Source organism: Biomphalaria glabrata, chromosome 9 (assembly GCF_947242115.1).
Source record: "Biomphalaria glabrata chromosome 9, xgBioGlab47.1, whole genome shotgun sequence".
Lineage (NCBI taxonomy): Eukaryota > Metazoa > Mollusca > Gastropoda > Planorbidae > Biomphalaria > Biomphalaria glabrata.
Window position 1 is genome coordinate 27,737,092 of NC_074719.1, and position 12,578 is coordinate 27,749,669.

The 12,578-nt window shown below is 34.5% G+C and overlaps 1 protein-coding gene and 1 long non-coding RNA gene across 3 annotated transcripts in view; one reads left to right on the top strand and one right to left on the bottom strand.

Annotated features, from left to right (window-relative positions):
- The window catches only part of LOC106059890 (CCN family member 1-like), a 208,481-nt gene that overhangs the window by 181,140 nt on the left and 14,763 nt on the right, over positions 1-12,578 (bottom strand). The window lies entirely within an intron of this gene.
- Positions 906-3,400, top strand: LOC129928182 (uncharacterized). Its single transcript, XR_008779773.1, has 3 exons — positions 906-1,276; positions 1,754-1,863; positions 2,707-3,400. It is a non-coding gene; the product is annotated as an uncharacterized LOC129928182 (long non-coding RNA).

Genomic DNA, 12,578 nt, shown 5'->3' on the forward strand with positions numbered 1-12,578 from the left:
TCTGACTTCCTGACTTGTTAACTTAAACTTCATCTTACTTAGCCCTTAGCCTTAGCATCTTCATATATATGTGAATCATGAATAGAAGTGCTTGGCTCACAGTGTCACAGATCGTTCTTTAAACTATTTGAAGATCTACTTTATCTTTACTAACGACTCTAATCTATATCTAGTTTATATCTATATTTTATATGATAATAATAGACCTAGACTCTTATAGTATTATACTTATAATAAAGACAAAGTTATAAGATCTAGAATCTGTATCTAGATCTATTCCCATTTGTGATTTATACACTGATTATACTGTTATAAACCTGGTGGTGGCACAGATGGGGGTGGTGGTGTGTGAGTGTAGTCAGCCGACGCAAATCGCCCCAGGCCAGCGCTAGATGAGCGGTCAACCGTGACGAGTTACGACGATCGGCCGAGACGAGTATCAACATGATGGTTCGGGAAGGATCGACATCGTGAACCGAGCTCAGGAGTGTCACGAGGGATGTAGTCATCTGACCACCCAGAATGGTCGAGCGACGTTCTGTCCGGTTCTAGAAGGCCAGCAGGGACCCTATATAAAGAGCGAAGGTATCAGAGACCAGTAGTGACAACATCCCGATCTACAGTTCTTTACAACGGCTCAGTACAAGTCCGAGACGAGACAGAGAGACCAGTGCAAGAGTTGATACGGCGGTACGGTGTTATCGAAGAGATATTTGTACTGTCTTGTGTTACGTGCTGCCAATTGTACAGTATTGGCTGCTATTTATTGACATTAAACTATTACGTTATTTTCAAGCCCTGAGTTGTCAAGTTCTTACAGTTGGTGGTGTCGTTTGGTGCCATTTGCAGCGAGCCTGGATAGGGAGATTCGTAACAATACACTACAGCCATGCCCATTAACATAGGCCCTACTCATGTACTAGATCTAGCTCTGTTGATCACAACTCATATCTTGCCTAGATATAAACAACTGTACTAGATCTAGATTGGACTAGACATTCTAATCGGTTCTATTTTCGTTTTTCATTATTCTCACATATTCTAGTAGGCAATAGGTACCAAATTGTGCTATTTATTCACTGTAGATCTAGATCTTAACTTTTCTCTTAACTACCAAAGAAGTACACAAAGGATGTTGAAAGATACCCAAAGGGCTCTAATTGCTACCATTCAATGTGTGGATTCAAGTATTTACCCAGATACTGCCACTATATGCTCTTATTGTTTTCAAAGGAGTTTTCACACAGTGCCAGAAGCTGTATAAATACATTTAACAGTAAGTTTTTAAGTAATTAATCATTTATTTTTAAACGTTATGTAAGTCTATTTTAATTGTAAGAATCCATGTGCTATTTTATTTAAAGCTAACTTATAGGTGAATATTTACACAATATTGTTGTTATGTTGTAAATAAAACATATTATATTCCCTCCAGCCTGTGCAGGGTATTTCTAAAGTGATAATTTTCTCATGCAGGCCAATACCACTCTTTTGTTATCTAAGGTGTTTTCCTTCAAATTATACTTTCTTGCATAAGAATTAAATATATTATGCAACAATTCTCAATTAGAAGTACAGATTAACCAGTTATCTTGGTGGAAAAGTATGTCAGATGAGTTGAGAAAATGCTTAAAGAAAGTCTTTACATAATTCTTTGAACTAAGTCACTATAAATATTTTGGAGATTTTTTAAATTTAATTAGAATTTTATTACTGCTCACATTAAAAGCAATTGTTCTTTTCTTTTCCGCAGATGTATATTTCAAGAAGAAATGATGCTTTCTTATTTCTAAGAGTTTATCAATAGGATGAATGCCACAAAACTCACTTGTTATGCCAGAAACTCCTCCTACGAAACTTCCAGTAAGTAAAAAAAAAAGTAAAGTTTCCCCTTTCAGACCTTGTGATCGATAGGGCAGATGATGTAAAGATGTAAAGACCATTCTGTTGCCTACAGTTAACGAGGGTGTCATGTGGCCAGCACAGTGACCAACCGCCATTACTTTCCCCAACTAATGTCAGGTACCCATTAGAGCTGAGTGGACTCAGACTCAAATTAAAAATTCCAGTCTTCACCAGGATTTGAACCCCGGTCCCCGGTTCGGAAGCCAAGCGCTTTACCGCTAAGCCACCAGGCCTCCTTCCAGTAAGTAGGGCAGCTTAAAATTTAATACTTTTATCTTAGTGCAAAAAGAATAAAAGCTGTCTTCAAATTCTCCCTTTAAATTTGCAAAGATATGTTTATAATTTAATGTATGCAGTAAAAAATTATGTTTCAAACACTCAGTACAATATTCAATGACTCTCTTTATTTGGGTTACCTCAGCATGCTTGTGCAGAAAATTTCCTGAATTTTTTTAAAAATCTGTTCCCTTCACTTTCAAGTGCATTTAATCATTCATTAAATTTTCATAATATTACTGAATATAATGTCAAAGATTAAATATTGTTATTATTATACTATTCCTTTTTTTTGTAATATTTTAGTTTCATAATATGTTCCCATAGCATTTTTTGTGTAAAACCTCTAATATACTTTACTATACTCCTAATATACTTTTTAAGGAACTGTTTTGTTAGATGTTTTCAGAATTGATTTTATCCGTAAAGGACTTGAACATATGGAAGTTTGGTACTATATGAAACTAAGATTGAATTGGTGACTTGTTATGAATTTAATGTATGTTGTTTCTATTCCATCAACAGTACTAGAATTTGTCCAGTGCCTGTGATCCTCTGAGTTGAAGGAGAATGTGCTCCATAATACCTACTAGGAGCTTGCTGATAGCTGGAAGTTCATGAATACTATGTTGTCCTTGATTTGATGATTCTGAAAACTACCATTTCTGAAGACTTGAGCATTATTTCTATAAGAAAGTGAAGATAATATTGTTCTTACTAATATTATTGACTTATTAAAATAGAAAGCACATCATTACCAATATTCACTTGTCAATAAATGTTAGCATTATTCAATTTTTAGTTACATGTTCAAACTATTAAATTTTATTATTTAAATTATAGCAACTTTCTCTTTCAGTCCAGCTTAAGATACATTCCTGTAAAAAGTCTATAATAATAAGTTAATGTCGATGTAGTATTGTTCAGACACTTACAAGTTTAATCCTCTATACTTCACAAAAAAAAAAGTGTTTGAATGGTTTTCATTTGTTTGTACATCAAATATGTATTAATATAATTATCATTTTTAGATGAAACATTAAATACTGAAGATGACCATTTCAATTTCTGATGTAGGCCTATTCTCATTTCATGAAATAAACAGAATATTATCTGAAATTTCATCCCTTCATGGTAACTGTAACTGGCTTCATAAAAAAATGGAGTGATGACTGGGTTGACTATACATTTTTGTATAAATAATGCATCAATGAATGTAGCTTATACTGTTCTTTTCCTCATCTTGAAATGTGTGGACTGATAATTAGCTGTTGCATGATACTCTAAATGACAAATATCTTCTACTCATTACAATAGCATATTTCCATGCTGTTTGGCTAAGTGGAAGCAGATAAAATTTGTTCCTCTATTAGCTGTAAAATCTCGAAATTCATGAGCAGCTGAGAAAAAAAGAAAAGAAATTCAAACTAGTTTAGACATGTTATAAATATATATATTTGCTAATTAAAAAATGTAAGACTACTTTATGTTACAACAATGGACAGCATCTTTAAAGTTGATTTCAATGCAATCACAAGAAATATTTTTTTCTCTACAATTAGGCCTGCTTTAATGATTTTTTTTATGTAAATAAATTTTATGCATAGGATTAAATGTAACATGTACTTAAGGAGATTTTTTACCTATTATTTCACAATTACAAGTAATTTAAAGTGATAAATGTATTGATAACACAATGTTATTGGAGAAAGTAAAAAAAAATCTCACTTGTAGTATATCCCTTTCAATTTGAAAGTTAGTGACAATCAAATCAGGTTTGTGGAAGTAGTATGCTCCTTTAGTAAAAAAAAACAAAAACAATGAAAAATGCATTATAAAAAGTTTTCGCTTTAAATAAAATTTCTCTTGGGTGACTTGAGTAGAAAGTAATAGAAATATGAACTTCATTTAGCAATATGCTCACACTAAGCAGAAGTGGTTTTTACTAGTAAAAATTGTCTGTCCAAATAAGCTATTGAAACTGTAAAGTTTGACAGTTCTTCCTCTAAGACTTTTAGGTACCGGTATTATCTATCAAGAGCAGGGTAAAACAAGGATGGGTTTTGGCCATCAACACTATTCGGAATTGTTTCGTCAGTACTCTCATAGCGCCTTGGAAGATGGAGTAGGCCCTATATATCCACAGTAGATCGGATGGAAGGCTTCTTAAACTGGCTTGACCAAAACGAGGAAACTACATAACCTGATTAGGGAACTGATGTTTGACGACGATGCTGCTCTCACTACCTTTCGCAGTAATTATTACAAAGGCTAGTCAATACTTCGACAGCTGCAGGTCAATAATTCAGTCTTACAATAACTCTCACCAAGACAGAAAAAAAGGGCATAAAAAGTCAACATCATCAAACTCCATTTGAGTGAGGGCTTGAGAGGCTCAAATCTTCTCTTGCAAAAGCCCTGGACAGAAACCCTGCTGTATTGCGTAGTGCATACATGTCACCATACAGATCGAGAATTTTTGGTTCTGACCTGTTGAGACGGAGATCAGCAAGTCTGGGGCAGTCAAACAGAAAATGAGGCACGGGGGCACCAGGATTCGAAATTTGGCCATAGCCGTGAGAAACATGAGGCAACAGGACAGTGGCCTGTCCTGCACTGTGTTATAATAACTTGCCATAAAACATCACAGAATGTACTTTTTCTATTTTATCAACGACAGCATCTAAATGCCAAACATACTTTTCTTACATTTTTCAACTCGGAGAAAACTTTACATCTAGACTTATTACTTTTACTTTAGGCCTACACATAATATAGGACTTTTTTACAACTTATAAACGAAAGGTCATTTTAGCCTATTATAGTAAGAGCATATAGATCTAAATTTACCGGGTTATCCTTCTGAATAAGTCTTACTATTTGGTTTATAAAGCCTATATATATAGGCTATGCTCTCACAAGAACCTCAATTCAATCAATGTCGTAAACAAGAAAATACACGAAATACAGGCTTGGCTAATTAGTCTATATTGGCTAAGAAAATCAGCTATAAAGCTTTACAGTTATAGATCTAAGTCAGAAATTGATTTGTGCACACTTACCTCTGTAACTTCTTCTTTAACAATTCAGTTTCCATTCATGATTTGCTGTAAAAGTGGTGGTAAAAATCTTCGGGAATGGTTTCTTTATACGTAAAAAAAAATCTACCGGAAGTCAATTTACCACGCAACCAAGGACGCCTCCGTGAACGGGACTTGTTTATTGAAAAATATAGGCTTAGTGCGTAGAGTTGGCAGTCCATGTAATATATAGTCTATGCTGTGCACCGAACACTGCACCCATTAAAAACAAAATCTTCAATATGATCGGATATGTTTGATCATTGGTGTAGACGTGTCAAGGGAAACCAAAGCCAGATTAGCGCGCATTAATGTTTGACAGTGTTGTTTTTTTATTCTGCTGTTTTATATGCATTTTTTTTATTGGCAGGTTTTATATTCCAATAACCAATAACCAAGGTATTTTTTTTATACAGCATTATTGGATCTAGCGAAAGGTCAAGGACGACAGACGGATTATGTAAATGATATAAAAATGTTATACCTGAGCGAACGTATGATACTACTACTACTAATAATGGCAATAACTTCGAATCCGAGGATTAAGGATGAGTGCAGTGTTCCACATGACTAAACAAACCTGGTTGCGACCGGCATGTTTTCCCGCATCTCGTACAGACAAAGCCGTTGTCCGCCGGCGGTCGATTGAAGTATTCTTTTCATCTTGGGCGCCTGTCTTCAACAAGTGTCTTTTCTTTGGATCTCTTCAACTATCTCTTTCAAAGGCCACTTGGTGCCAGCTACTTTCCTCTATGCCAGTGAGGGCGAAATGGCGCCTGAGTTGATCTTTATAGCGCTTACGGGGGACACCTCTGTTAAGCCGTCCTGCTTTAAGCTCGCCAAAGAAGATCACCTTTTGGTGTGTGGTCGTCTCCCATGCGGTATAAGTGTCCGACCCAGCGCAGCTGTCGAATGGTAATTAGTGCTTCTCTATTCTTTACTGCCCACACCGGCCACCAGCAGAACATAATTTAGTCTTGCATTTGAAGATTTTAAAATATGTCTAATTAGATATGTTTGAGTTGACGGAATAACTTCATGGATTAGATCTAGTACTTGTAATCTTTCTAGTCATCTGGTCAACCAATAGAAGTGTGTAGTGTCTTCACAAACGTCTTGATCTGACTTGTTCCAACTGCCGTTAGTGACTAGTTCACATTAGCACAGTTTATGGTATAAACCTCTTTATTTTTTCTTTTTTGCTTTTTATTCCTTAACTAGTCACTAATTTAGTCTCTACGAACTTACTTCTATGGTCCATTAGTTTCAGGCTAAAGTTTCCTATTGCAAACCTTATATCCACTCTGTCTGTCGGATAAAAAGTTTGTACCTATTATTTCTCCGACATTCAATCCACCTAGATATCTCTTTCTTCCACCTTCCTCTCATTGTCCCAACTGGTCCAGACCAAGTGCTAGGATCATAGCGTAGTGAGAAAGCTAAAAGCAAGAAATAGAGCTAAACAAAAACCATTTGGTCAAACTATTTCTAGTCGCACAGATTTATTGCTATTGGTTTAGATCTATTACAAATGTAATGACACGACTGATTCAAACTAATACAATTAAATAGAAGCTTTTTTTAAAAAGTATTTTTTATGTTTTTCTTGCTTTTTTTCATCAAACGGAAGTGGAACACTTAGCGATGAGTCCGCTAGGACCATACATTAGGGGAAAGATTGAGTACCTCAGGGTGGAACAGTTTGACCTCTCATTGTTCAGCACCTTTGTGGAAGAAAACTAATTAATTCTTTTCTCTATATTATTGTATTTAAGTTGTCTGGTTGTTCTGATGAGAGATGTACAATTAAAATAGCACCTGATTGTGTTTAAAAGTCTATAATAAAATGTTTATGTTTTTTGTTTTAGAATAAACGTAGCCATTTTTTGTTGGACAATTTTGTACGAAATAATTTTTTATGGGTACTTTCTATTCTACTTATTATGACGATGTTTTCAGTAAGCGTGGAAGGCGTCGACTCTAAAGCCAGAAGCTCTCTTCTATGCTTGCTGACATACAGACACGTGACTGCTTCAAGACAGAAATGGTTCAGGGATTTCCAGAGCACAAAATAAAGATAATCTAGAACCATTGTTTATTTCCTTTAGTTTCTTCTGGAAGATCAAATCTAAATACAAATGGGAAGAGAAGATTCTCTATTTTGGTTTTATGAAATCAATGTATAATTTTGTGTTATTAAATCCAGAGATGTTTTGTGCATGTTAATTTAACGAATTAAATTAACTGGCTTAAAGTTTTAAGCTTTTACTACACAGTATGTGTTCTTATGGTATATTTCTTCTAGGACTCGTATCACAATTGTGCGAAACAAAGAATGAACAAATATAGAAACACAATTCTGTGAAAGATATCCAACTGGCTGATATGTTTGTATCTTGATATTGTCAGTGACATGTTGATACCTTTATATTGTCAGTGATACGTTTATACCTTTATATTGTCAGTGACATGTTTATACCTTTATATTGTCAGTGACATGTTTATACCTTTATACCTTTATATTGTCGTTGGTACGTTTATACCTATATATTGTCAGTGACATGTTTATACCTTTATATTGTCAGTGACATGTTTATACCTTTATATTGTCAGTGACATGTTTATACCTTTATATTGTCAGTGACATGTTTATACCTTTATATTGTCAGTGACATGTTTATACCTTTATATTGTCAGTGACATGTTTATACCTTTATATTGTCGTTGATACGTTTATACCTTTATATTGTCAGCGACATGTTTATACCTTTATATTGTCAGTGACATGTTTATACCTTTATATGGTCAGTGACATGTTTATACCTTTATATTGTCAGTGAAATGGTTATACCTTTATATTGTCAGTGACATGGTTAAACCTTTATATTGTCAGTGACATGTTTATACCTTTATATTGTCAGTGACATGTTTATACCTTTATATTGTCAGTGACATGTTTATACCTTTATATTGTCAGTGACATGTTTATACCTTTATATTGTCAGTGACATGTTTATACCTTTATATTGTCAGTGACATGTTTATACCTTTATATTGTCAGTGACATGTTTATACCTTTATATTGTCAGTGACATGTTTATACCTTTATATTGTCAGTGACATGGTTATACCTTTATATTGTCAGTGACATGTTTATACCTTTATATTGTCAGTGAAATGGTTATACCTTTATATTGTCAGTGACATGGTTAAACCTTTATATTGTCAGTGACATGTTTATACCTTAATATAGTCAGTGACATGTTTATACCTTTATATTGTCAGTGACATGTTTATACCTTTATATTGTCAGTGACATGTTTATACCTTTATATTGTCAGTGACATGTTTGTACCTTTATATTGTCAGTGATATGTGTAAACCATTATATTGTTTTTGGCTCTCATTTCTAGTTTTAAAGTCGCTGAGAACAACGCAACATGAAGAGAGAGAATATTGCCTTGACTTAATCCCCTTTACGCTAGAGATAATATCAACTACTAGCACCTTAAGCTTTTTGTCAGTTGTAATCTTTGAAATGAATGATCGCCATTCAAATGTTAACTCCTTGTAGCCTGACTGGAGAAAACAATGATGGCAGGGGGAGACAGAGAGGAACAAAGAAAGAAAGAAAGAAGGAGAGAGAGAGAGAGAGAGAGAGAGAGAGGGAGAGGGAGAAAGAGAGAGAGAGAGAGTAAAGTTTGTTGTTTTTTTGTCTCCGTTGGGGGATCATTTTATGTTATCAATATTGCTTTACAATTGACATATAGATTCAAGGTTTTATTATTGAATTCTTCAAACAGTTATAAACCTCTGTCAAAAGGTCAATGGGTTGTTACAGCAATAACAATTGGATTATTGTCGTTCGTACAGTTTTGCAGAAGAACTTTCACTGTATACACTCCAGGTTCAAGTGAAACCATAAACCAACACAATGTTCTATTGTATCACTCGACACAGCGATAACACCATTGTCCATGTCCAGTAATGTTGTACTCACAGAGAAACAAGAGATGTATAGAACAGGAACACAACAAAAAGTATGGATGATTCTCCTATTTAACAACTGTGTGTAACCGGTATACACATCTCCAAAGTAGTGATCAGCTTTGCATTTCAAAAGGCATAAATTAAATGTTTGTGCTCTTCTAAGCACTGCTGAATCTAAACATTTCTGAAAGCAGCTTAAAGGTAATTAAAAAAAAAAAAAGTAGTTGTCAATAATTGTGTATTAACATTTAGTCATAGTTTCTGTCTGCATCACAATTTTCCCCACATTTTCTTTTCATTTACTTACGCATTTTATTATTTTAGATGACATTACCCCCATATTTCACCATATCACTTGCTCTTCTTTTTCTCTCTAATCGTTAAAATTCAAATGAAAGCAAAAAATTCAATTTTTTTTTGTAAATTTAAAATATCAAATAAATTTTACAAATCTTATATCAACTCACTCTGTCGGTCTGGTAAAAAGTTTGTACACGTTATTTCTCCCATATCCAAACTCGGATCAAGCTGAAATTTTACACAATTATTCTTTTATCTGACAACATTAGAATCAATTTGAAAAAAAAAAATACCGATTAGTTAATTAACTATTGGTAATTAATTATTTTGTTTGGTATCTCGAAATTGGAAAGAAATCTTACTTGACAGATGTAGTGGTATAAGTTGAATAAGCTCCCTTGAGAAATCTTGAACCCTGAGTGAACATTTGTTTTATGCAGTTATAAGACGATCATGTAAACATTCACAAGATAAAGCTGGCACATTCTAGCGAGTGCGTGCTTCTAATTTCAGAACAGAGACAATAGTTCGGGAATCCCATTTTCTATTTTCAAATTCATACTCTTTTGTTGTAGTGTAGGGTATCTAGTGTCCTTCGATCTTGCGCGCACAAACGTTTATGATTTGAGAAACTAACTAGGTGATACGCCTTTTAGATTATAGTTTATTTTATCTACATATGTTAATATATTGAAATGTAAATGTTAATTGAAAACAACGTTCAAGCTAACATTCAAATAGAATAATTTTAACTTTTTTTTTTTTAAACAAAAAACATCGACAAAGTGTTATTACGAAAACTCACTGGTATGTATCGGAATATTGTTAAGAGATTTAGTGAATGTGAATCGCCACTAGATAAAAAGTATTCCATTGTTATATTTTGAATGACAGCATTTTCAGATGAGGTTATGAAACCAAGTCGGCTTCACGAACATATAGCAATATTAAAAAATAATTTAAGAATAGTCATGAACAATTATAAAAAAATCTACTATAAAAACAATATTAAAAACACAAAAAAGGGCAAAGCAGGATATGTTTTTGTGACCTCTTAGAAAAAGGATGATATTGTTTGAAAAATGATTAAAACTAAAATTATTTAAAAAAACTACAACTATATTGCACACAAAGACTTTTATTCTGTTAGCGATGAAATATTATTTCATTATTATTTCAAAATTGTCTAATTATGTAGCTTATGGCGGCATATAGGGAACCATCAGTGGTTGGACAATGGCTTCATAATGTTATAAACCTGGTGGTGGCACAGATGGGGGGTAGTGATGTGAGTGTAGTCAGCCGACGCAAATCGCCCCAGGCCAGCGCTAGACGAGCGGTCAACCGTGACGAGTTACGACGGTCAGCCGAGTCGAGTGTCAACAGGACGTTTCTGGAAGGATCGCCGTCGTGAACAGAGCTCAGGGGCGTCACGAGGGATGTAGTCATGTGACGAAGCTAGAAACGTCGAGCGATGTTATGTCCGGTTCTAGAAGGCCAGCAGGGACCATATATAAAGAGCGGAGGTGTCCAGTCAAGACGGTTCACGAGAGAGCTCAGAACACGGTCTACTACAGCACAGTTCAGCGGTGTGGTTCTGTACGGAGCATTACGACGGTTCAGTGCGGAGTACTGTCAAGTACAGTTGAGACGAACGGCGTCTTGATCTTGGTCTGCGATCAAGTCCGACACAACGAGCCTAGTGTGTGAAGTCAGTCCTGAACTGTTGAACCCAGTGCAAGCCCGGAACGAGACGGAGAGGCCAGTGCAAGAGTTGATACGGCGGTACGGTGTTATCGGAGAGATATTTGTACAGTGTACGTGTTGCCAATTGTACAGTATTGGCTGTTATTTATTTAACTATTAAAGTGTTACGTTACTCTGGAGCCCTGAGTTCTTTACGTTGGTGGTGTATGGTGCAGTTTGCAGAGAGCCTGCATAGTGAGATTCGTAACAATAAGTAATATAGAATAAAGAACAGATCTATTCACTATTCACCTTGTGAGTTATGATACATTGGCAACATCTTAAGAAAAGTTTAGCCCGCGATTTCATTTCTATTTGAATCTAATTATAAAAATTGTAAATAAAATACAAACCCTTGACGAAAATAATCTCATTTTTCAACAGTTTTGTGAAACAAATAATGAAAAAGATATTAGACTCTTGTTGTAAACTGAAGTTCGCTGGATTTCGAAAGGGGTTTGTTATTGCTCGTTTTGTGAAGCTCTTAAATACAATTTTGTTTTGAGAAACAGAAGGATTCAACGGTTGGCGGTGACTTAAAGCAGGCTAAACAAAAATGGTTTACATGGTAGGCCTCTAACACAAATGAATGAAACCAACCTCCGACTGCAAGGGAAGAAATGTACTGTCATTGATTATATCATTTTTTTATCGAGATATTAAATCTATTTTAAAGATCTTTCCAATCTCACATATTTTGTTTGTTGACAAATGAATTACTGCCTAAGGACATCGATAGCTATGTAATTCACCTAACAGTGCTCTATGAAGAAATGACTATTCGCTTCTAGGATGTAAATAATAAAAAAAATGTATATAAATGACAATTATTAAACATCTGTTACTGATGTTCAAATTGAGTTGCAGGAAAAAATAGATTTACAAAACTATGTCTTCAGTGAAAAGAATGTTCACATAGAAGGCACAACAGAGATGTGGCTGCATTTAAATGTTTCAGTAAAATTCCAAAACTGTGGTCGGAAATGGAATTATGTTTTAGCTTTTCCTTCAACATTAATGGTAAACCTAGATTTAGTGCGTAACAAACTTAATGACTAAGCAAAGAAATAGACGGATGTAGCCACTAGAGGAGACCTTCGCCTTGTTTTGGCTAATTTAAAGCTTGAAATTACTAATATTGTCAGACTGCAGTAGGCACAATGGTTTCCTTTAGTTTAATTTCATTTTGTAGTGAATTCAACAATAATAATGTTTATATTAAAAATAAAAATTAATTTATAATTAAACCTGAAAACTGTAGGCCCTAATATTCCAAAATTT